The sequence below is a fragment of the Panthera leo genome, chromosome B3, assembly GCF_018350215.1.
Source record: "Panthera leo isolate Ple1 chromosome B3, P.leo_Ple1_pat1.1, whole genome shotgun sequence".
NCBI classification, from domain to species: Eukaryota; Metazoa; Chordata; class Mammalia; order Carnivora; family Felidae; genus Panthera; species Panthera leo.
Window position 1 is genome coordinate 141,033,092 of NC_056684.1, and position 26,470 is coordinate 141,059,561.

The following is a 26,470-nucleotide window of genomic DNA, read 5'->3' on the forward strand; positions in this document are numbered from 1 at the left end:
GATTAAAAGCTATAAACTTCCAGTTATAAAATAAATAAGACGTGTGGATGCAACATACAGTTTAGGGAATGTAGTTCATAATACTAGAGTAACTTTGGTAACGGATGGTAGTGAGACTCACCATGCGGCTCACTTTGTAATGAATATGAATGCTGAATCACTATGTTGTACCCCTGAAGCTACTGTAATACTGTATGTCAACTACCCTTCAATAAAATAAAATCAAAACAAAATGCAGCTGAGAGATATTTTAAAGGATACTATAAAGCAGGCAATATCAGCAAGACAAAGACTGTGAATCTATTTCCCAACCACCAGAAAGGATACGGTATTTAGTTAAAAGTAACTATCCACAGTCATACAATCTCACACCTGGATGGTAACTTCGAGATCCTCTGGTCCAATTGCTGTCATGCTGGATATGAAGAATGCTGGCCCCAGAAAACACGTGTGCATCAGATACACGTAGATATGTATACTCCCCTTCCCTTCATTATATTTCAAAACATAAGAGTACTATTTGGAATTTCTTTCTGGTATTTTCTTCACTAGAATTATGCCACATTAGTGCCCCAACCACTTCTAATATTCCATTGCCTGGAATCCCCATCATTTTGATGACAACGCTGAGCAGCCTCTAAAACACCCCACAGGTTTATTGATCATTAAACCTGTTCTTACATGGCACTAACTTTTTGGTTACTTTCAACTCTCCTAGTTGTCATGTTGTTAGGGAAGTGAACCCTGGCCCCTTAAATGTTCTGCCTTTAAGCCTGAAGGAAATTGAAGACGTTTGTAAGTAGCTAGTGAGAAATGAACTGTAAGAGCGTTCCATGGAAACGTTGAACCCGTGTGTATCAGACTTGGGGTTCTGACAGAGACGGGGCAAATTTGGAATCAGTCGATCCTAAGGATGTAAGAGGACCCCCACAATCCAGGGGGTTGGTGAAACGTCCACATTCTCAGGCACGCCATAGGGGTCCACACATCACATGCTTTGTCACCAGCTGCCGTGAGTTTACTTTGGTCAATCCCAATGCAACCAAATCCCGAATCTAGGGCGAAGGGCCCCGCTGCACCTCAGCTGGGCTGAGAGCCCAGCTCCAAGGTGACGTACACGTCCCCACGGCCCCTGCAGTCACTTCTATCCACAGGGGATCTGTGGACGGGTCAGTGGTGAATGAGCTGTCCCAATACTACTTCTCTGGGTCACTGGCGGTACAGCAAATGACAAAAGTTCCAACCAAGGGGGGGCACCTGGGTGGTTCAGTTGGTCAAGCGACCGACTTAAGCTCAGGTCATGATCTCGCGGTTCGTGGGTTTGAGCCCTGCATGAGGCTCTGTGCTGACAGCTCAGAGCCTGGAGCCTGCTCCAGATTCTGTCTCCCTTTCTCTCTGCCCCTCCCTTGCTCGCGCTCTGTCTCTCTCAAAAATAAATAAAAATATTTTTTCAAAAATAAAAAAAATGACTCCCAACCAAGGGAAGAGAGGTGTAGAGAGGCCTGTTGTAACGTAGAGTCACTGATAAAAAGCTATAGCTTTGAAAAGTCTTAGTAACTTCTGTATCTCTTGAAAAGAGGACTTTGTAAAAGTGTTACCCTGAGATTTGATAAATACAACAAATATTTTAACCTTACTGGTAAAAATATTCCTATTAAGACTGCAACGAACTGAATTATAAAGTTCTATTTATTAGAATCAAAATAGAACGTTGTCACGTGAAGTCAAGACGCTGACCCGACTAACCAAATGTAATTTCAAATGTCCATCACTTTGGATAGAGTAGACGCGAAGCAAAGTGATTTTATATTCACCTTTAGTTGATAAAAGAAATCTCCCCTCCTTTCATTCAGAGTCCCAAATAGGCACCAGCCAGGCACTGCTGCACCAAAGCAAGATCAGGTACCCGGATGTCATCAGCACTTACTGGCTATTCCTCCATCCGTATTAACATTTCTTCGGGGGGAGAAAAAAGAAGAGGAAGAAGTCATAAAGAAAAATTCTTCTGTAAAGTAATATGAGAGTTAGATCTACCTCGAAACTGCACAGGGCGTGACATGGCAAAGAGAAGGAGGGCCGGGGCCAGGCTGGCCCAGGGGCCGCCCCGAGCCTCACCCGGCTCCCGTCTCCGGAGGACAAGCCCAGCGAGAGCCCAGGGAGTCAAGCAGTACGAGGCCGAAGATGCCTATCTGACTGCCCCCCTTGTCCATAAAAATCACGGCTTGCCTTATATTTTCTTAATTAAATGTTTTACTGATCAACAGTTATGTAATGGATTTCAATCTTTTTTTTTTTTTTTTCAGAGGAAATCCAACTTCATGTTCCAAGAATAATACTATTTTGGTGGAGCAGTTTCTGGAAACATTTTCAATGGGATAGTTTTTTGGGTTTTTTTTAGGTTTTTTTGTTTTTTTTTTTTTTTTTTTTTTTTTAGTGTTTACTTATTTTTGAGAGAGACAGAGAGAGAGAAAGAGAGAGAAAGAGAGAGAAAGAGAGAGAGAGAGTCCAAGTGGGGGAGGAGCAGAGAGCGAGGAAGACACACAATCCGAAGCAGCTCCAGGCTCTGAGCTGTCAGCACAGAGCCCCATGTGGGGCCCAAATTCAAGAACCACGAGATCATGACCTGAGCTGAAGCCAGACGCTTAACCGACTGAGCTACCCAGGCACCCCACCTTGTTTATTTGTAAAAATTTTTTTTAATCTTTATTTACTTTTGAGAGAGAGACAGCATGTGAGTAGGGAGCAGAGAGAGAGGGAGACACAGAATCCGAAGCAGGCTCCGGGCTCTGAGCTGTCAGCACAGAGACTGACGTGGAGCTTGAACTCACGAACCATGAGATCGTGACTTGAGCCAGTCGGAGGCTCTACCGACTGAGCCACCCAGGCGCCCCTAAGTGGAATAGTTTAATCATTGCCTAATACCTAAGTGCTACCCTGAAGACAGATACTAAATTGTTTACTTGGAACAGAGAGCAAGAAATCCAATACACTGACTTAAGTCACCTTTTGATTACAAGATGGTTTTTGATTATAGTCAAAGACTATATAGATCTGACTCCCAACCCAGAGTCCTGCAACCTGGAGAACGCAAGGAGACTGGGTAGCAAGGACAGATATGGGAACCAGTGACTGGCGGTCCCAAGACGCACCAGAGGGCGTATCACGGCAGTGCAGTGGAGACGACCAAGGCTACAGGGGCTTGAAGAACTCTTGAGCGTGGAATATTTTTGATGAATGTCGTTAAAGACAGAAGATGGATAGAACATTATGTCAAAGGACAGGGATGTTCTGTAAACCAAGGGAACAAAGCTAGAAAAGCAGTGTCACAGAGCTCCTGGCACGGGCCACAGGCTGGCCTTGGCATCTGGGGAGGGGAGGGGGTATCCTTTCTCAGAGGGACGCAAGGAGGTGAAGACACAGCTCCAACATGGAGACAAGAGGAAGAAGGACCAGTTCCTGGCCCGTGGTCTGTTTTCTCAGAGAAGCAGGGACAAGGGCAGCCTGCAGAGTCTGTAACAATTCCCAGGGGAATGAGACACAAGTTGGCAGGAGCTGAGAGAGCTGATCGTAAGGACGGTCGGAAATGCAGTGAAATCAGGATGGGAGACGCCAGGGAGTGCTTTGGGGTGCCAGGCGTGGAGCCCGGGAGTAAGTCACCCCCGGGGAGGTGGGACGGACCACACATTTGCTGCAAGGCCGGGTCTCCTTTCAATCCGCTCCCCGTCTTGAGATCAGACGGCACCAGCCAAGAAGAAACACGACTGGCCGTGACCTCCATGTGGACGGTTAACTGCCACATCAGCACACGAAGTGACGCTCCTCCGGGTCTGGTGACAAGTCGGGCGCGGACTGCCTTTCCAAGGTGAGTGGTGGGCGCGCACAGTTCAGCGTGCTGGCGGCTCAGCCCCGGTCCCCACGGCCAGCGCTGCGCATGGATGGCCCGGGGCAGGTGCCCGTGGCTTCCGTGCACTCGCCGAGTGTCCACAGTTCAGCTTTTTTCATCCCCCCACATCCCCTCCACCCTTGCCGGTTGCGGGGCGCTCCTGGACCCCCAGGGTTGGGGGGGGGGGTTGCTGGCGGACGCCCAGCCCCAGGCCTGCAGACGGGCCTGGGTCCGTAAAGAGCAATAGCCGCCTCCTCCCCTGACGGGCAGCAAGCGGAGCTCAGATTTAGTGTCAAACTCCGCAGGCCGGGGAAGGTGTGGAAGAGAACCTCTTCCCGAACACTTAATGAATCTACTGCAAAAGGAAAAAAATCTGTTTTCCCATCTGCACTTCCAGACACATATAATAAAGTGACATTTTCCAGCATAGGTTTTTCTAGATCATTAGCTTTGTCAGTTACGACTCCATGCTTGGCAAAATGACCACTGTTTTTTTTATTCATCCTTTAATTTCTAAAAAAAAAAAAAAAAAAAAAATGCCAAATCTGGAAGTAAGCTTATTTATCCTCGGTAAAACCTGACGTGGAAAATAAAAGTTGCCCCTTGAACGACACGGGGTTAGGGCACCAATGCCCACGCACGGTCGAAGACAAGTAGATAAAACTTCACTACTTAGCAGCCCGCTGCTGACCAGAAGCCTTACTGATGACGCGGTCAATTAGCTCATATTTTGTGTGCTGCATGTACCGTGTGCTGTATTCCCACCATCGAGCAAGCTAGAGGAAAGAGCAGGTCGTTGACAAAACCCCGAGGGAGAGAAAACACGTTTACAGCAACGGGCTGTATTTACCGACGAAAGTCCACACAGAAGCAGACCCACGTGGCTCAAATGTGCTCTTCAAGGGTCACCTGTGTTCTCACAACTAGTATCTGATACTGCTTTCCCAATTAGGATAATTTACCCCCTTCTGCTGACTCACCAATCCCAATACAGCTTAAGGTCTGTCCTCCTTCAGACTTCCACGTGCTCTCCTGACCTCTGGGTTTCCAGCACACGCAGCCTGCAAAGTGCCGCCCAGCGCTCGATCCCGTACCACACTGACCCATCGCGCGGCCCATGCGCTGCTTGAGGCACTCGTTCATTCTTTTGCTCGCTCAGCAAACATTTATGGGGTGCCCCCTCCTAAGTGAGACGTGTGCCAGGACGCGGAAAACCGTGAGCCGGACAGCCCTGGTTTCGGTCCCCACGTGGCTTCCTGCCCCGTGGGGCCCAGCAGGGGGAGCCCTGGGCTCTCCCACTGAACCCGTCAAACGCAAGGCACAGGTAAATCCGGACTGAGTCCAGGGTCACTGTTCCTGCTTCACGTTTTCCCTGTAAGTCATAAACTTAGTTCGGAGGAAAAGGGAGAGACCGCTCACCTTATAGTGACTACTGACCACGGCAGAGATTTCTTTTTAAATTAGCTCTTTCTTTTTATAAAAAGGGGGTGGGCGGGGCATCTCCAAGCGGAAGCACATGTGACTCGGTACAGGAGCAGTTCTGTGAGATTAGGAAAGGCAGCGATCTTGGGGACAGGCCAGCCGCCTCGTGCCCACTGGCAGAGGCCACGGTTTTCATCTGGATGTGCCCCATCTTGCCGCCTCCCACACAACACGCTCCGGTACGTGGCTCGGGTCTCCGGGCGCGGCGGGCAGGGCCGCTCAGTGCGAGGTGGGGACACACCGGTTTGGAGCGCCTGGTTCTGAAACGGGGTCAATCTCAGGAGCCCGGTGGGCAGATGGGAGTGTCCTGGGCCCTTTCCCAGCCTCCCTCCTGGAGTAGTAGTTGTCGTTATTATTGTTACTGCTACTAAGACCATGTTACTTCTCATTATTATTGTTGCTGCTGCTATGCTAACGTCTCCAAGCGTGATCATTTTGCAGATTAACCTTTCACTTTGAAAAATAAAGCTAAGTACTTCAAATTACTCCCAGTAACCTAAATGGGCACAGGATGCTGACAAGGAAAACATACCTTTGGAGAGAAAGACAACAACTTCCTCATTTGATTTGAAAATGCCCGCTGACTTTTAGTAGAAATAAGGCACCAGTTATAAGGATAGCCTAATTAATCACATCTTTTAGCTTCCTCACTATGCTTAAAATTTATGTCCACAAAAATAAAAATAGGACAGGGGCGCCTGGGTGGCTCAGTCAGTTGAGCGTCCGGCTTCGGCTCAGGTCATGATCTCACAGTCTGTGAGTTCGAGCCCCACATCGGGCTCTGTGCCGACAGCTCGGAGCCTGGAGCTGCTTCGGATTCTGTGTCTCCCTCTCTCTCTGCCCCTCCCCTGCTCATGCTCTGTCTCTGTCTCAAAAATAAATAAAAGCATTTAAAAAAATTAAAAAATAAATAAAAACAGGACATAATACGATAAATGTAGTATTGACCGTGACGCTCTGTGTCCTACAGGATAAAATATATCTGCAGAAATGTAGGACGGGGGCAGTGTTAAGAAACTTAAAAAAAAAAAAAAAAAAAGGTTTTGACTGATCTGAGAAGTTACCGAAGTAGCTATTATTTCATATAAAATACTAATAAAGGGGTAAAGTCATAAAAGCCATACACTTTCATCCCAGACATGCTAAAGCGTATTTCTTCTGCACCTTCGACGCAGTCTAGCAAACCTTTGTCTATTGACGCATCGAACACTGCTGTCCGCTAAGTGTAAGGCGTCGTGTGGGGGGAACAATACTCACAAGAAGCTAACAGTGTCACTGCAGACAGTCCAGATGGGTAAAAGACGATGTGCCACACCAGAATAAACGCCATGTGTTGGACCGACAGAGAAGAGGCTGCAGACGTTGCTGGAAAGAGAGAGACCTGGCAACGACTCGTGGAGGAGAGGCACGTGAGTTAGGTCTCTAAACTGGCGGGTAGCAGAGGAAGTAGAGAATCGGGGGAGGGGGCTGCTGAAGTTCGAGAATCTGATGAAAACCACGGGTCTCGTCCGGACGGCAAAGACCAAAAGCAGCCCCCGACCAACTGCCAGCAAGGAACCGAGGCCCCGAAACAGAAACTGGCCACCGCCAGTCACGTGGTGAGCTTGGACGCAGATCTTTTGGAGACGAGCCTTCGGATGAGACCCGGCCTGGGAGAGACTCCGAAACAGAGGGCCCAGCGAGGCCACACCTGGATTCCTGCCCACAGGAACTGAGATAAGGAATGTGCGCTGTTTTAAGCCTCAAACAAACAAACAAATGTGGGCCAGGCCTGACTTCTGCAAAAAATTCACACAAGCGTATACACACTGTGTCAGTCAGGACAGGCTGGGATTCCCTGTAGTAGCAAATGTCTTTGAAATCTCAGTGGGTTAGAAAAGCCAAGTTTTATTCTCGCTCGCCGTACGTCCACCGTGGTTTGGCTGCGCCTCGGGTCCATGGCATCTTCACTCCGGGACCCAGGCACTCGGCAAATGTTAGTGACCTTTTAGGTAAAGAGAAATGAACATGTTTGCAGGGAAAACAGAAGCAGCAGCACAGGGTGGGGGGAGTAAGCAATGGAACGAAGACACACAGGGCATGACACCCGCGTGGGCACACGTGAAAGGGGTGGTCTGGACAAGGAGAGAAAAGTGAGGACAGAGAGGGTAAGCGCACGTAAGGGGAAATTTTGAGAAGGGCAGATAGAAGCCGAGGAAACTCCAGGAAGGACACACGTCCGTTCTCGTCAGTTCGGAGGCAGGAGACTTTGCTCACGATAAGGGGCATTTGGTCCGTTTCACGATCATCGTTAACGCTGTGATAGAATCTCTCGTCCCCGTTGTTGTCCCCGCCTATGCTCAGCGTGCACTCCGTCACCCGAGAACGAATACTCTATTTCAATACCAAATGCACAGCTTTCGGAGATATCCACGTTCTCCGAATCGCAGGCTGGCTGTTCTGAATAAAGACATGAGCAGCTAAAACGTGACAGACAGTTGCTTCTACGCCGATAGGCTTCGGCGGCACCAAATCCACAGACAAACCCTCTGAGTCTCTTCAATTTCCAAAGTGCTTATGAAAACCAGCCAATCTGAAGGCCTCCATAAGGCCTGCCTTCTAGGCCCATGAATTTATTTTAGTCTCTCTAGTCCCGTACGCCTGCTTCTTCCTCTGAAGCAGATGAAAATTGCAGAGCATAAAGAAGTTGTGAGATGCTCCAGACAGGCTCCAACAGTAAGCGCCCGGCTTCCGGAAGGCGCTTCCTGGAGGTCCCGCAGCCCAGGACACTGTGTCCCCGTGTGCTGCATCCGGGCCCTCAGTCGACACCTACAGGCCAGCGTGGAGGCCAGGAAGCACGGTCTGTGACGAGCCTCCCCAGGTGACTCATGCTCGAGCGGACTCCGGGACCCAGGTTTACTGCTGCTGCCACCAAGGGAGAGAGCAGGAAAGATCTCTGCTCTCTGATTAAACCTCTCCCTGCTCTGCGTGTGCACGTGCGTGTGAATGACGGCAAAACCCAGTCTGGGAGAAGCTGCATTTCCCACTAGGCTTTCTGGCCCCATCTTCGTCCGGATCTGCCCACTTGAGGCTTCTGGGTCACTGAAACCCCACCAACCACGATAAAGCTTTAATCTTCCTCCTTAAGCTGTGAAGCTAATGTTTTCTCTTATACCTATGTATGGTTCACAATTTTAAAAACAATTTCACTTAAAAAAAAAAAAAGTCAAAAAGGTCTCTGACACCATGGCCAAAGACCCTCGCCACACTGCTTTCTCCTCAGGATCTCGAGTATAGTTTTGGACGTGACCTGCAAATAATGAAAATTTATTCAACAGACATTTAGTAGAAGCCAAACATCAGGCTAGGAGCTGGGGAGACAAAACCGAAGGTGTTCTCAGCCCTCCAGGGGCTCTGAATGGCCCTGTTAAGGCGACTGGTAAGACTGAGCAGGTGACATCGATGGACAGTCCCATCCCTGAGTGGGCTCCCCAGTGAGGAGGCAGGACAGGCTGTGTGTCTGGCTCACACGTCCGTGACCCGTGACCTCCACTCACCTTCACAGTGCCGATGACCAAAACTTTGCATCTCGAGAGCTAATCACCAGCCTGCAGCAGACCGGTCAGTATACGCGGAAAAGTGCTACTGAGGCAGGACACGCTTACCCAAATCAACTCTAACAGTCACAGTAACAATAATAACTAATGTTTATTGAGCACCTAGTGTGTGCCAGGCACATCAGATGGCCTCGACGTTTTACAGCTAGAACCTCTCAGCACCGCAGTCACCCTGTAAGATAGGTACTGCCGGATTTTACAGATGAACTATGGCCCAGGCCCCCACCTAGGAAGAGGAGGAGCCTCTCGATCCATTCACCTGATCACCCCAAGTGCTGTCTCTATACAGACACAATACATACCATAGTGAGAAATTTCTTGGCAAGTGGGTGGGCCCACGGGTACCTTCTGTTACATGAAGATTTCTACCTCATGAAGCGTTCCTCCGCTTCGCCTTTAATCTGCCCAGTCCCAACATAAGGCAGCGACTGGTGCCACCAGAACCAGATAGAGGAAACCGAGGCTGAGTGACTGTCAACTCTTGGGTTACTCAGAGGCGGAGCTGTGACTCAGACCCAAGGGCGGATTCTAAACCTTGCGCTTTCTAGGGCACAGCACACACAAGTGTAGTAAAAGGGGAACGAGCGGTGTCTCCAAACAGCAACGTGTGTTTTTAATGATTGCTTTACTTTATTTTAGACCAAGAGAGCACAAGGAGGGGAAAGGGGCAAGGGAGAAAGACAGAATCTGAAGCAGGCTGCGTGCCCAGCAAGCGGCCCAACACGGGGCTCGATCTCGTGACTCTGGGATCATGACTTGAGCCACGATCAAGAGTTGGATGCTCAACCGACTAAGCCACCCAGGAACCCCTATTTTTAAGGATTCTGAAGTAAGATCTGAGGCTCTAACCCTAGATCAACCGACCCCTTGCCAGAGCCCGTTTCAACCAACGAGCGGTTACCATCCCACAACACATTCTGGACAAGGGGATCTGTCCCCATCTGACCACGCCACAGCCACGTGTGCCTAAACATTAGATTTTAGTGTCAGAATGCGATGAACATAGCCGGCAGGACCATTAAACACGGGCAGGGTTCTCCAGCCACCCTTCCACGCTGCCATCCTGTTCAAGAAGAGCTGTGCACACCATTTCGGGAAGTACTTTGTCTCCCGACCATCCTAAAACGTCTGTGTATCTATGTGCTCAGCTTATGGAAGATGTGACGAGGGGACATACAACGGAAGCACGGTGGGAACAAGTAACAAATCCCCTTCTGTCTGGCAAATGTCTAGTTGACCACGACACTTACATGCAAAGAACCAGGTACGGGTCGGATATAAACAGCACACTTTCAAGTCAAATTATTTTCTGAACGGCACCTTTTGTGTGGAGTTTTCATTACAGCTGTAACCGGACCGTTAAAAAGTAACAACAACGACAAAGCTCGAATCAAGTTCTCACTAGTCAGATCAGAAGGGGAAAATTTTTCCATTTTCTGCAGATGCCAGGCCATTACTTTCATGCCCCCAGTACTGCTTTTGGGCCACCAACTACCGAAACTTTGGTTCCATATGTTCATGTGTCTGTATAAAGCTCCTGATAACGTACTGAGTTTTGTTCTAAATCAAAGGCTTGGGACACAGATGTGGAAGAATCTAGATTCCTCTCAAATTCTTCTCCTCACATACACAAGGGCTAAGGAGAGGTGGGCCCTGGGCTACATGTGACAGGTGAAGCCAGAAAGCTTCTAGAAGCACACGTACAAGAGCATCTTCATGGTGCCGTGCTAGCCAAGGTGCCCCACCTGAAAGTGGCAGTGACCTCTCACGCCACATCATCCCTGGCTGTGGGCTGTCCTGGGCGTTGGGCAGATAGCAGCATCCCTGGCCCAGCGGTGACCTCCAAATTGTCTCTGTCCCCTGAGGGCGGGGAACCCCTGGGCTAGGCAAAGAGTTCATTAAAGGGACGCAAAAAAAGCTTATTTGAAAAACTGATACACTTGACTTTGTTACAGTTAAGAACTCTGATCATCAGAGGCTTTTATTAAGAAAGGCACTGGGGGTGGGGTGGGGGGGAAATGCCTGGGTGGCTCAATCAGTTGGGCGTCCGACTTCGGCTCAGGTCACGATCTCGCGGTCCATGAGTTCGGGCCCCGTGTCGGGCTCTGGGCTGATGGCTCAGAACCTGGAGCCTGCTTCCGATTCTGTGTCTCCCTCTCTCTCTGCCCCTCCCGCACTCACGGCCTCCCTCCCTCCCTACCTCTCTCTGTCTTAAAAAGTAAACCAACATTAAAAAAAATTTTTTTAATTAAAAAAAAAAAAGGAAAGGGACTGCAGCTAAGCACTGTGAGGAGTCTCCCAGACATCACGCTGAGCAAAAGCACCGCTCGACGCGACCTGTAGAGGCTTAACAGACACACCAACTCAGCTGTGGGGACAGAGTCGGACCAGCGTTGCCTCTGGAAGAGGGCGGTTGTGGGTGCCACCTGGGAAAGGACACCAGGGGGCTTTCCTGCAACCCAGACACCTGCCACAGCGCAGTCTCAGCTGTGGTCACTTAGGACAAAGCCTAACGGATACTGAATACACGTGCACCTTACATGTGTAAGTTGAATCTCAATTAAATGAAGAATCAACAGAAAATTACCCAAACTACTTGTCTTTACTACAAATGTCCCGATCCTTTTTTTCTATTCTGTTTTTTCTATTCTGATATATTTATTCTGTAATTAATGTTAGCCATTTACAAGAATAACCGTTAGTCAAATGCCTACTCACGACTACAATAATTCAGCAATTCAGATACAGGTTAACTTTTACCTTCTTCTATTACTTGCCACGTACAATGTCTGAGGAGACCATACATAAATCTTATTTTAAAAAGTTTATAATGTTCAACGTGTGGAGCTATTATTGACTTTTACTGCCTTTAATGTGTGGTCATATTTTTGATGTGGTCAACTCTTCAGTCACAAGAATCTTCCCTGCCTCTGAAGTTCTCTTAGCAACTTTCCCCTAGAATTTAGGTAACTGAGCCTATACCAACTAGCGAAATCCTGCTATTGCCATCAACTGTCGCTCTAATGTTGTATTGTCATTTAGCTTTCCCTATCTATCTTATTTCCCCCGCTAGCTTGTGAACTAGGGACTGAGGAGAGAACAGAGCTGAGTGTGTGCCTTCTGTGCCCGCAGGTGCCTCGAAGGGACAGTCACCCGGGGGTTCGCTGCACTGGAAGAACCACCACAGGCCAGCAGCACGTTCCGTACCTCACCTGAGACACACCTCGGGACCCAAAGGGCAGTGACAGGGGAGCTTCTTTTCAAGAAATACGAATCTGTGGGGCACCCGAGCGGCTCAGTCTTAGATTAAGCATCAGATCTTAGCTGACTGAGCCACCCAGAGTACCCCTTTAAATTAAAAAGTCAGTAAGCTTGGCTTGGAATGCCTTTTTCTTGATGCAGATCCGATGTGGTCCATTGTCCTGTCTTATGATGCTTTAAAACCTAGAGCAACCTCTCCGAGAACGCAGTGCCTACCCACACACTGGAGAGAAAGCCCAGAATTGTGTCGAAAGTGCTGACCCTGCAAACTCAGGCACTGCCTCCTCTTGGCCCCACACACAGGAGCGGACTTCCCGTCCAGCAGCTGATGACGGAATTCTTCCCGTGTGACCCCGCTCACTGGTCTGGTTACTTGAACAACAAAGGCCAAACCCTGCCTCTGTGGCGCTCCCATTTTAGCGGGGCTCCTGAGAACACCATCTGCTGCTTAAAACGCTTCAGCAGCTTCTGCTGAAATACAGGTCAGATTCACCGAGCAGTTGGTACTCAGGAAGACTTTATGGGACAAGTGACCATCTCCCGTGGTTATAAGGTGCAGCCAGCACAAAGAGGAGAGGAGATACTTCGAGTCGGACCTGAACCTCAGTTCTGGCGTGCCAGAATGATTAAACTCGTAATCATGTATGAACTGAAGACGGAGGACAGACCCACCAGCAAATCGGCCTTGACTTCCTCCCCTGGCAAATGGGAACAGAAGCAAGCAGGCCCAGCAGGGCTGTTGTGCGGGTCGCCTGGAGCTGTGCGTCATGCAGATGCCGAGGGCTGCCCCCCCCCCCCCCCCCCCCCCCCCCCCCCCCCGCTTCCAGCCTGTCCCTCCACCTTCCCTTCCCTTCCCCCAGCACCTCACGCTCCTGCACGCCTAGTGGCTAGGCTGCGCCCTTGGCCTTCAACCCGGCAAACTCCTGGCCTGTCTTCAGGGTCAGGTGCCATCCCACCTCTGTGAAGCCTCTCCTGACCCCTCCCCGCCTTTTCCTGCTGTTTCCCTTGCCTCTGGGCCGCACCCCCCCCCCCCCCCCCCCCGCCCCAACTACTATTCATCAGTGTCCTGACCGGGTTTTCCACCAGGCCAGAAGCTCCTTGAAAGAGAAACTGCGTTGTGAGCTCCGTATGGCCCAGCAGCACTAACAGGTGCTCCTGCGTCTCGGTGGCACCTGGTAACATGTGACAACTGCCGGAAAGAGAAGGCCCAGATCCGGAGAGACCTCTCGTGGGGGAGAGGTGGTGCCCGTGCGAGGAGACTGACTTCCCGACAGATCTTCCTCGGCTGTGGAGCGCTGTCCGCGAGTCCCCGCTCCACGGCCACATTTACTGGAAACTTCGCCTGTCACCACTTTGCAGGTGACGGTTCAGTGACGGTGTCAGTATTCAGACACAGCAGCTAGCTCTACATGGTCTGTCAGGTAAGTCTACTCGCCCACGAACAGGAAGCTGATGTTCTACCGGTTCGAGAAACCACGGCTACTAATTCCCTTTAGATGAATGACGAGACCACAGAAGAGCAGCGACTTCAGAGCCGATGGTAGCGTTTCTGATGTAAACGCTGCCAAATAAAAACCGGCTTATTAATTTTAAATGACTTCACAGCATTTAAAGAAAAAACACGAGGCTGACACAAAGATTTTAAAACTCATTAGAATCGGTCTTGAAATCCCTGATATATTTAAATTGAAAGCTGCTGTTCTGACAGCTTTCCCTTCGGATATGCTGCTGCGTGTGGGCCCCCATGGTTAAGGTTGGGTGAGCAGTTCCATTAAAACCTTCACTTTCACGGCTTATAATTGCACAATAAAAATTTGCTCCAGGCTTGACTTCTGCATACAAAAGATTTCTGCTTGAAATACACATTCCAAAGGACAAAATAAACCCGTCTGGACGGAAAACTCGGATACAAGGTCACTTCTGGTGTGTCTTCAGCTCAAACGAGTTAAAAGAAGCTAGAAGTGTAGGATCAAACGTGTCTTTCCTACGCACAGAAGTTAGAAATAGAGAGAGGGAGGGGGAGAGTCGGTCTCGGGGCGAGGAGGAGAAGGGACATCTAGAACCAGGGTATTCCGTGATCGTCCGTAACGACCTGTCTCCCCACTCCCCACACCCAGCGTGTCACCAGATGCCATCGATTCTTACCTCTAAATACTTCTCGCGTCCCTCAGGCCTCCCCGCTTCTCAAGTTCTCTTTCAGCAAGCGAGCAAACCCAGGCAAGGCGGCGGTGGCCCCCCAGCAGGTGAGGACACAAACCCCAAGGCCTGCCGACGGCCCTCAAGCCTGGCTCCTGCCACATCTCTGGCCTCGTGCTCTACCTCCTTCTGTCTCTCCCTACGCCTCTCTGCTGTGCCCTCCACCCCAGCTCCTGTGAACAGGCCTTTCTATTTCATCTTCTTGCCTGTTACACCCAGTGCAGGAAATTTCCTTCACGACATCCCTGAAGGGCGCTCAAGCCCAGCTCCTGCCTAATGACACCAACAGCAAGGCTTGCATTTTAAAAACCCACTTATGTCTGCGATACCTCAGCCACACCTACAAATCTGTGAGACAGGCTAGGCCATCATTGTGGAAACTGGGGCTCGGGGAGTTGGAGTGACTTGAGCAGGTGTGACATAAACAGACTTGCTAAAGCCACAGCCATCTCGGCCCACATTGGCCTGAGCCACAGGAGCTACAGACCTCAGGGAGATTCATGTGTCAGATTTCTGGGAGCTGGTCCCCACAAATCCACAGTGACTTCCCGCCATTCCAGGGCTGTGGCCTCTGCAGGCTCGGGCTGTCTTCTCGGGCCCCTCTGCACATGCCCTGCTCGCCCCCAAGCCCAGACCTTCTCTGACAGCATTTCCCTCAACCAGACAATTCTGCCTTTCGAGCCACAGCCACCTGACTGCCCCCAGGCACCCTAGAGCTCAGACAGCAGTCACTGCCTCAGTTTACTGCTTTGGTTCTTCAATGTTTCCCGCCAGTTGTGTCCCTTCTATCTCTACCATAAACTTTGAAAAGGCAAGGATCTCATATTACTTTTCTATCTCCTTACAGCACCTACCACTGAACTTGAGACCCAGGCATTCAGTAAGACTCCATTACGATCAACAAGTATTTCAAATAGGTATTTGACTTACTTAAAAAATACTTAACTATGTTTTTTCTGACAAGAGTCAACACAAAGATAAACACGGTATCTGTGCTGTTTTCGACCACTAACATTTAGAACGTTTTCTTTTCAGCTAAAAAGCATAAAGTTGACTTGTAGAAGGGAAAACTACCCAAATCAAAATGTGTGACCGAGCACGACAACAAAAGAACCCGGCGGGGGGCCTAACGTAACCAGCTCTCCAAACGTGTAACTCAGACCTAACGTGGCTGATCATCACCGGGCACCCTGCTATGGTCATATGTGAGTCGGGGAGGGGGGGGGGGGGCAGGGGACACCCGGTAACTTCTGGGGGGAAAACCCTCAGCAAGAGCGTCGGGAAGAACACACTGGTCTCAGCTGTCTCCACGCTAACGAGCGGACCGGAGGAGGAGGAATTCACTGCAGTAACACAGCAACTGTGAGGATCGGCGCGGCCCGGAGGCCCTGGCTGGAGAGACTCACCGGGGAACACGGCGGCGGGGGGGCTACATAAGCAAAGATCCAGTAAGAAGGGGAAGAAAAGGGGCCCAGTGTCTACCAGCAGAGAACCTGACCCCAGTGGCCAGGAGGCGAGCGTCGGGTGAGGACGATACGAAAACAGAAGCTGACGGTGTTGGGGGGTGTACTTACTTCACCCTGCCCAACCTTCCAGGGAAGACAGAAAGTCCTTTTTTTTTTTCTTAACAGAGAAAAACACAACCACCCAAAAGAATATAAACCAGTTATCTGGAGAGCGGCTAGACTCCATCTGCCAAACGCGGAGGATCTAATAAGCCCTTCCTTCACTGCAAACTTCACCTCTTGGAAGCCAGAGAAAGAAAGGCTAGGAGGACACACACGGCCAGGTCGTGCCTCAAGCAGCGTGAGGAATGTGGGGTTGTACTCGGGATGGGCACTTGGCCCGGCAGGGACAAGACTGCCCGCCAGGGACCTCCGGGCAAACTAGAAAAGGCTGTCGCTGCGAGGATGGTGCGGCTCCGCAGGCACACGGCTTGGGGAGAAAAGACAGGCTGAGGTATTGGCGCCTCACCGGCCCCCGGGGGCCCTGGCCACACGCGCCTGACATGTGGAGACCCGCAAGGCAGGCAAGCGGCTCCCCTGCCCAGCGAGCCCTGCCCGAGACTCCTCTGTGGCGGGCGCGGTGCTGACAGCAGTGCCACGCGGCACCCGGGAGACAGAGGTCCCTCCCCGTGAAGCTCGTGCTCCAGAGGAAGACACAAATACGAGAGCAAGCACAGACGGGGACAAGTGCCGCGAGAGAGACCAACAGCATGCTCACCGCGGTGGTCATTTCATGTGACAACTTGGCTGGGCCACGGTGCCCAGGTATTTGGTTATGCCGGATGCTTCCGTAAGGCTGTTTCTGGATGAGACTAACATGCAAATCGGCGGACTATGAGTAAAAACGGCAGAGTGCCCTTCCTAACACGGGTGGGCCTCATCCAATCAGCTGACGGCCGGAACAGGACACAGGCTGACTGACCTTCCCCAAGCAAGAGGGAATCCCACAGCCTTTGGACCTGAGCTGCAGCATCGGCTCCTTGCAGGGTCTCCCCCTGCTGGTCCCTCCTGTCAATTCTGGAGTTGCCAGCCTCCGTAACTACACGAGCCAGTTCCTTAAAATAAATCTCTTCCTCTACACACGTGCACACTCTACTGGTTCTGTTGTCTTCCTGGAGAGTAGATGACGATACCAACAGCGGCCATGCGGCGGCTGTGTCCCAAACCATTCCGATCGTCAGGAAATCACACACAGCACAGTCCTGCAGGGCAGGAATGGAGCCTGGGACGGTAACGTCAACCCACAAGCGTGGTCACAACGTGTTCACTCCCCTGGGCACTTATCCCAGGTCAGAAACACAAGCAAGTCCCGTCTTCCAGCACGCAGAAGAGAAAGCCCCAAAATCCTGTCCCAGAGGTTAGGGAATTTACAAATATAGACCTTGGGGGGCTGGGGAGAAAAAGCAGCTTTCAAGAATTTTTTTTTTTTTTTTTTTGAGGCTTGATTTTAAACTTGGGCGGATTTCACAAAGTTCTACTGATCCAACTAGTGGGAAGAGCCAGGGCTGGTAAAGCGGGCTGGTGAGGGAAGGGACATGGTATGAAGGACAGGGCTGCAGTGACAGAGGGAAGTAGGACAGCCCCTAGGGTGGGGTGCACTGAGGCCTCAATCCGGGTTTGCCATCAGCAGGTCCGGCCAACTTTCTCACTCCCAGCCTGCCTCCTCCCCTGGAAAATGCCACAATGCCCAGCTATGGGGTAACAATGAGGACTGGGGGAGGCTCGCCAAGCCCCGTGGCCCACCACTGGCACACAGCAGTGTGGGCTCAATGAACACCACCTTAAGAGCGAGGCCCTGTCTCTAACCTCTCAGGCTCTAACCTCTCCAAACACGAATTTAACCACAGTGACCTGGGCCTGGTATTGGGGGAGTGTCTCCTAAACCTAGCCTGGTTAATTCTGTCTCAGATTCTTAGGGGAAGACAGTAGCTCCTGACTCATCATCATGAGGATAACAGGAGAGAAAGTTCTCTTCCCGGTGCTTGACACACAGCAGGCAACGCCACAAATGCTGATTCTCCTTCCTTCCGGAGTCCACCAGGGATGGGTATGTAAGGTCCTGCCTGTGGCTCTGTCTGCCTTACCCATGCAGGTGCCTCTATGAACACGCTGATGCCTGGGTGACGTGTCAAGTAGGAGACAGGGACAATCCACGTGCCTCCTTTGTTGGACGTCTGTTCCTAACTGATTAGCAACTGTGAAAGATCTCCGAAGGGGCCCAGGAGCCCGAGTCAGGTAAGCAGATGAGAAAGGGGAGGGAGGCTGTGGTTCCAGAGGAGGGCTGCCAGTGAGAAGTGTCAGCGGGGACAGGCAAGGGCAGGACAGGATGACACTAGCACACAGGGCAGATGGGGGATGCCAAATTCGTACCCGAGATCTTCTACAGGAGGATGCGGGGCCTGGGGCTGCCACGCCTCCTCCTGGACAGACACAGCATGAAATGCTCCCGGCGACAAGACAGGACCACCCTCCCCAATTAGAACCATGAGCAGAGAGAAAAGCACTGCATTTCTCAAGTTCCCCAAAGGCTGCTGAAACTCAAGCTGGAAAAAACAGGAAACAAGGACCACTGGATTCTGGAAGGTGCGGTCCACGTCTACCCACACTGCTCTAGCGGTATATGCAAAACAAGTGAATGCAGGTAAAAACAAATTGGAGTTTTAGATGATTTAGATTCGCAGCCTTCATTTATGAAAATGATGCAAATGTTTAATACGGATAATTTACAAAACAGAAACCTTACATGAGGAACGCAATAAGGACAACACTCTTGCACACGTGACACAAATTATTCATGGTCAAGGTCAGCCAAGGTCAGCTATTGGGAACCAGCAAGGATACAGGTCAGGACGTTTCAGCAAGACAGCTAGAGGCTCTAAGAAAGACTATAACGGCACTGGAAAGTCTCCAGAGATGATGCAAACCTGGACAGATTTCCTAAGCTCCAGTGTTTTCACATCTCTTAATATCTTTAAAAAACGAATTCGTAAAGGGGCATCTGGGTTGCTCTGTTGGTTAAGCGTCCGACTTCGGCTCGGGTCATGATCTTACAGTTCATGAGTTCGAGCCCCGCGTTGGGCTCTGTTCCCCTCTCTCTGTGCTCCTCCCCTGCTCATGCTCTCTTTCTCTCTCTCAAAAATAAATAAACATTATGAATAAATAAATTAAACAAACACGAATCGGTCAAGACAACAGTAAAGAAAGGACCGCCAGCTTCCTCACAGTTGCAGGGAAAGCAGTGGGCAGAGGTGTGGGTTCTTCTGAGAGTGAGCATCTCCCACCTCTCTGTACAGCGTGAGGTGGGCAGGGCAGGAGGGGCATTTCTTTCCACAGCTGGAAAAAACTGCCAGCAGGTGAGCCCTGTGTAGGCCCCACATGGGCCTGACCAGCAGGGGCCTCGAAATCAGCAGGCCTCGCTCAGCTTTCTGTAAAATAGCCCAAGGGAGATTTTAAACAAGACTGCTCTGCCCTTAAAAACAGACCACTTCTAGGGCACCTGGGTGGCTCAGTTGGTTAACCATCCAACTTCAGCTCAGGTCATGATCTCGCGGTTTGCAAATTCAAGCCCCACGTCGGGCTCTGCACAGACTGCAAAGCTTGCTTCAGATCCTGCCTCCCCTACTCTCTGCCCGCCCCACTCAAAATTAAATTAACATAAAAAAATAAACAACTGCTTCTTTGTCCCAAAATTAAGACCAGAAACTTCAGAGATCCAAGGACATGGGCGTGGGGCTAGCAGATCTGCTCCGACCCCAGCCCAGGGTGTAGGGCCCTCAGCATCCCCCACATCTGGATTCTACACCTGCAAAGGGAGAGTGACCAGCCCCCTCCCAGGTAACTGGAAGGACAACAGCCCCGGAGGGGAAAGCAGGTGAGACCAGCTGGGCTCGGGGTTTCCTGCCATGTGTTCAGGAGCCACTCGGCCCGGCCCCACCGCTGTCCTGCCTCCCCAGGCCAGTCCCATGAGGCACATGGCACAGAAACTACCCACCTGAAGGGAAAAGGCCCCAGCCAACTCACATGAGCAGCCTGCGAACAGAAATCATCCTCTCCCTCCGTGTCCCATGGCCTCTACCCAGTCTGCTACCACGGCAGCCAAGGAGTAAATATGGACTCGCTGCACCGGCATCTGACACCTCCAAACCTGTCAAACGGCCTCCTCTGTTCCCACCATCACCTCTGACTCGCTTCCTTCCCTCTTCACTTCTGCAGCTATCCACGAGGGTGGCTTCACCATGAAGGCGGCTAAGGACAAAAACGTCCCATCTGGCCCACGTTAGCCTCCGAGGAAAATCACATACGTGGGAACGAGGTCAGGAGGACGGTATCCAGGAAGCAGCGTCCGTCCGTCCGTCTGTCCATCCGCGGCCACGCTTTCAACTTTGCGCTTTGTATGCAACTTTTCTGTAAGCGTGAAAGTTCATTCATTTTGACAACATTAGAAAACAAAACATTTGGAAAGAAAAGTCGTTTAAATCCCCAGGGAGCCCAGTCCCCATCCGGTGCGCCAGCTCCCACACCAGAGAGACACGTTCATTAGCTGAAAAATGGAACAATCGAGAGGACACGCGGGTTCAAAACAAAACCCGGGGCAGCGACTCCAAGGTCAGGAGGCGGCGGACGGGCCCGTGAAGGAAGGCTCGTACACAGGTTTCCAGGCGGAGGGGCAGGACCGACGGCGGGGGAAGCGGACCACGCAGAGCCCCGCATCGCCTGCGAGCTACAAGCTGTGCACGACCCGGGAAGCGCCAGCTCACAGCCTCGGCCTCCAGAGGACACACTTCCAGGAACCCACGTGCGTGTGCTCCCTCACCGCGCTGCTCAAGCACACGCATCCACACCGAGGTCTACAAGCAGCTCTGTGCGCTGACAGGTGTCACCCGAGCGTCTCTGGACATCGGGGTCCTCAGAGTAAACTAGTGCTCACTCCACTCGGACGCTCCTCCCCGACGGCCCCGCGTGGGATCCGCTTCCAAGCGTAGAGGAGAGCTTTAGGAGAACACGGGCTACGCCTGTCTGGCAACTCACACCTCGTGCAATTCTCGTGTGCCTCCGTCAGAGACAAGGTAAAACCGTGAGCAACGGGAGAAGCAACTGTGTGTGTTTTAGCCGCAAGAGCCACGGGAGGCCAAGAACCGAATGGGCCGTCTTCCTCTGCCGCTTGGTGGGCTCTGTTTCCTGCCAGGTCGTGAGGAGGACTGCTAGAATCTTCTGCCACTGCGGCCCCGGTGAGGTAGGGGAAGCGGGCTATTCAAGGGAGAGAGCCAACTTAAGACCGCCTGACTCCGTCCCGAGGCCTTAAGGCCGACACAGGGGAAGCTCGCTGCACCGAAGTACGGTTCGCGGCAGTTAGCACACAAGGGAGTCTCGCCATCTCCATCCCTGCTCCCGAACCGCTCAAACCGGTCTACACAAAAGACAAGACCCAGGGGAGGTGGGACAAATCGCACAGGTTAGGGGATCGATGGAGAACAGTCATTTTCTAGATAAAACCTCTATTCTATTAAACCCTCCACAGTTGCATCTCCTTGAACGAACACCGTATCTGAGCTCGGCAACACAGGAAAACGTGCGGGTCCCGAGACAGCAACCTTAGGAGAAGCCGGCACCCCGCACTGCGGTGCCGGGTCCGTTAGATGGGATCGCCAGTTAAACCAACTCTTCATTCAGAGGCTCTGTTCAGTTCTTCTTCACTGGCATGGGTCAGCAACACACGTGGACTATCGTTCATCTGTGTTAAGTCCGGCAGATCTGATAGGCTCTCTTCACCTTCACACAATTACACTGTGTCAGAGCTGGTTGTAAGCCAAACCCTCCCTTTCCAGTGATTTCTATCACAAAACTGGTCCCATATTTCCATGCAGAAATCTCAACTTGGAGCCGAACTCTGGAAAGCCCCGGTCTGCTGGGTGTATTCTTATAGGTTTAAAACCTCTGCAACAGTTTTGGGGCGCCTGGGTGGCTCACTCGGGTAAGTGTGTGACTTGGGCTCAGGTCACCATCTCGCGATTTTGTGGCTGGGCACGGACAGTGCGGGGCCCGCTTGGGATTCTCTCTCTCCCTCTCTCTCTGCCCCTTCCCAACTTGTGCACATGCTCTCTCTCTCTCTCTCTCAAGATAAATAAGCTTTAAAATAAAAAAAAAAAAAATCATAAAAATAAGTTTCAAAATAAATAAAAACCCTGCAATGGCTTAAAATCCCAAGTTCTGCCTTCTACCACTAATCTTCTCTTCTTCACTGGTCCCCATTTCACAAACTGACAGAAATTTCACCAGTGCTCAGGGCTGTCAATCCACACAAGCCCTTTCCGGTGTCTGGCTGAGCCACGGGTCCTACCTTAGCTCCCTGAGCCTGGGTAGACATTTCTCAACCACCGAGCTGCAGTGTTAAGGCCTCACCAGCAGGCCTCCCACCTTCACACAAGGTCTGCTCTCACAACTCCTGGAGTCTGAGGCTTCTGGTTACATACTACCACCTGCTGAACACCTAAAGAAAACCCTGTATGCTGAACATCTCATCTCAAGAATACGATGTAAGTATAATGTAAAAAAACCTAGAAAACCCACACCCCGACTCTGCAGAGGAGAACCAGCAGAGGCTCACAAAGACTTCTGAACAAACCCTGTTAAAGCAAGTTAAAGACAGAAAGTAATCTGAACAAGTGGTCGCTCTGAAAAACCCTTGACCGAGAAAATACGCTGCGAGAAAAGAGCATGGGAAGTTGTTTTTCTGACTTTTAGTCAACAACAACCAAGGAGACAGAGAGACAAACATTAAAATAAAAACTGCAATACAGAGAAATCTACCTAAAAGAATTTATACTTACCAGAAGTTAGTACCAGTGCTGCTTTTCTTTCAGAATTAACATCCTAGAGCCTGAAGCAAGACATACTACTGAAGCGACTATCAACACTTTTCTGGGCCCTTCCCCCCAGGGACTGGGGGTCATCAGCAGAGACACACAGGACCATGTCATGCTTGCACTCACGCTGCTGGTGCACCCGGAGACAGCGGCCAAGAACTGTGGCCTGCAGACCTTCAAGCTAGCAGTCAGCTCAGAAGAAAAATAATGAGTTTCAGTGTCAATGCCCAGCCACAGGAAAATAACTTTAAACGGGAAGCCATAACTAAAACCTGCAAATCAGGTTCTGGAAAATCTGGACACCCTCAATTGGTACACGAGCGTTTGTGATATAGAACGTACGTACGTTTCTCTGGGAAGAGGGTTCTCCCGTGACCCAGAAAAGGTTAAGAGCCACAGTGCCCAACAAAACAAAACCAAGGACACGTCACTGTAACGAAAATGTTAACAACGGTGGGGCGCCTGGGTGGCTCAGTCGGTTAAGCGACCGACTTCGGGCTCAGGTCACGATCTCGCGGTCTGTGAGTTTGAGCCCCACGTCGGGCTGGGTGCTGACAGCTCAGAGCCTGGGGGCCTGTTTCGGATTCTGTGTCTCCTCCTCTCTCTGCCCCTCCCCTGCTCATGCTGTGTCTCTCTCTCAAAAATAAGCATTAAAAAAAAAAAATGTTAACAATGAACTGATGTAACACACTCCTCGCTCCCTCTCCCCGAGTGCCAACGCACTGATGAAGTGACCTCCTCAAACGGAGCAAAAGCCCCACACCTGACCCTGGAACAGCAGGAGGAAGACACACGGTTTGCCGCTGGGGTGAGAAAACCCGACCTAACAAAATCACAACAGTCCGACATGAGCGTGTGTGTTTCCTGTGGATCCCGAAGACTGCCGTGGGCAGCGAGAACCTTCTACAGCCAGAAAAGCGGCTAGACTCACGGCGTCACTTTTTAAAAGACAGCTACGCAAACACCCTCCGCCCCGCAGCCGGACCCTCCTGGCTGTCACGGCCGCTCGCCCCCCTTTCACGCTGCCTGTGCTATTCCAACCAGCACTGAAGGAAAACCGCTCGCTGGGAACCGTCCCACCAAATCGCATCGGGACGCAGTTCCACTTCGTGGTGACTCCCTTCTACTGTCTGGTTTACTAACGTGAAGTGAGTGTCCCGCGACTGACCGCGGGGTCGGGAGGACAGTGTTCGCCACACGCGAAGCCGTCCTCCTCCCGCTGGAACAGGCACACACGGCAGCCCGGACGGTCCCAGGAGAAACTGGGCCGTTTTCCTGCGGAGCCAGCCTGACTCGACGGACGGTACGTCACTTAACACGGGTTTTAAACTGGAGCCAACACACAGACGTCTGGGTCAACTGTTAGTGTTTCACAACGAGAAAGCAAAGTCATCAACAATGACGACAAAAGCCTGAGACTCTGAAGCTCAATTTTCAGCCTGTAATGGGTCACTGTGAGTGCAGTCCCTGGTCTTGAGGGAATACTCACTATCCGTGGCCGCTAGGGCTGCTTCCGGACAGAAGGTTAAGAAGAACTAACCGAAGGAACGGCAGGCAGGTGTGGGGGAGAAGCAATTTAGAACAATAAAAACGGAAACAACTGAGCGACGCGGCCTGAAGGAACGAGATGCAAAATAGACACAAATGGAGTGAGAATTTCCGCAGCCAGCGCTGCTGGGTCAAGGGCCGCACACAGATCAACGCGTGTGGTTCGTTCCGCAACCCTGCAGTCGGGCGCGGCACTATCCCGATTTACAGATAAGGAAACAGGAGCACAGACACACGCCCCAAGAGCACCGCCCCGGAGCGCACCTCCCCGATCAGCACGCTGCACTGGATGCGGGGGCTTCGACCGAGATGTCCTTCGTGCTCCCCAGACGAGACTGTGCTCCTAAGGCCACAGGCACCGAGGCCCGGCGCCGCACGCGTGCTCTGGAGGAAGCCCGACCTCGGCTGCCTGACATCAGCTACCCTGAGAAACGGGGCTCATGCTTCTACCCTACAGATGCAGAAACAAAGAGGGGCAAAGCACCTATGGCTGACCCCCAAATGATGCAGGCGATGGGGTGCTGACCCTCACCCAGGCGAAAATCGACACAGAACTTTTGACTCCCCCCCGAAACTGAACCACTAACAGCCTACGGTTGACAGGAAGTCCCACTGAGAACAGGTGATTAACATATATTTTGCAGGTTACACATTATTTGTACATATATAAATATACGTGTATATGTACACACATACATACGTACACACACACACACACACACACACACACACACACAGCGTTGTCACAATAAAGCTGGAGCAAAGGAAACGTTATGAACAGAACCCTGAGAGAAAATACAGACACGACACCGTGCTGTATTTCTCAAAAAGAACTGTGTATGAGTGGACCCACGCCGTTCAAACTGTGCTGTTCAAAGGTTCGTTCACTGTATGTCCAAAGTATATTTAAATAGCAAGTGAGATATGGAATCTGGGTTTCAGCTCAAGTTCATCTCACTAAAAAGCTGGAGTTGTTTCTGTTCAGGCAGGCCCCAGGCATCCAGTCATTAGTCAGGAATGATGGTGAACTCTGGTATCATGTAGGTACTTGAGATGCTTTGTTCTATATATAAACACAAAGCAAGATTTCTCGACCGTAGCACTACTGACATTTGGGGTTGGAAAAGTCCTTGTTTGGGGGCTGCCCTCGTACAACATAGGAAGTTGAGCGGCATCCCCACTGGCCACATATCAGGTAGTGCAGCCCAGGGGCTAATTCTTAAGCTACAGAGAAAGGGGAAACTTGAGGCCAGAGTCACTCCCTCGTCTCAGCTCCAGAGGGAACCACGACACTGACTCTGACCTGTCGGACGGCTGTTCGACGGGAAACGAAAGATAACGCCAGCTGAAATGCCAAAACTAAGAAAGGAGTAACCAGGTGTAATTCAAATGTTCACAACCTTGGGGCGCCTGGGTGGCGCAGTCGGTTAAGCGTCCGACTTCAGCCAGGTCACGATCTCGCAGTCCGTGAGTTTGAGCCCTGCGTCAGGCTCTGGGCTGATGGCTCGGAGCCTGGAGCCTGTTTCCGATTCTGTGTCTCCCTCTCTCTCTGCCCCTCCCCCATTCATGCTCTGTCTCTCTCTGTCCCAAAAATAAATAAAAAACGTTGAAAAAAAAAAATTAAAAAAAAAATGTTCACAACCTTACACACCTTTTTATAGAACGCTTTCACTTAGAACTAATTAAAATTAATATATGGCACACTTTGAAAGACACCAAAAACTCAGCTTTATGAATTAGTAAATTAACTGCCACTATGATTTAGTAAAATGTGAATATATACGTGGAGAATCCACAAAGAGCCTTTCCTTTTCTTGGAAAATTTATACACGGAGCACCTTTTCGTATTAGATACATTTTAAAGCTTCTAAAGTTCCACTGTAAGCTTTCCTTTTCAGAAAAGTTTGGTGACTCTCCCGATCTAGGAACAAGCACTGCTCACATCCACACCGGCCACTGATGAAGTCAGACCCACTCAAACCGTACTTCAGTGATACTCTGAACAAAGAGAGACAGTGGACTGGAATCGCAACGCCTTTTAACTGAAAAAGCGCAACGTTTAAGCATCCGTAATAAAAGGTGAAGTAAACACTTCCGCTATCGATTTCCCTTTCCTTCTCACTCTTCAACGTACAT

General features: G+C 50.8%; 1 protein-coding gene and 1 long non-coding RNA gene across 3 annotated transcripts in view; one reads left to right on the forward strand and one right to left on the reverse strand.

Moving 5' to 3' along the window:
* SETD3 (SET domain containing 3, actin histidine methyltransferase) overlaps positions 1-26,470 on the reverse strand; it is an 81,040-nt gene that overhangs the window by 31,431 nt on the left and 23,139 nt on the right. The window lies entirely within an intron of this gene.
* On the forward strand, positions 17,675-26,425 carry LOC122223116. Its single transcript, XR_006204054.1, has 2 exons — positions 17,675-18,158; positions 26,233-26,425. It is a non-coding gene; the product is annotated as an uncharacterized LOC122223116 (long non-coding RNA).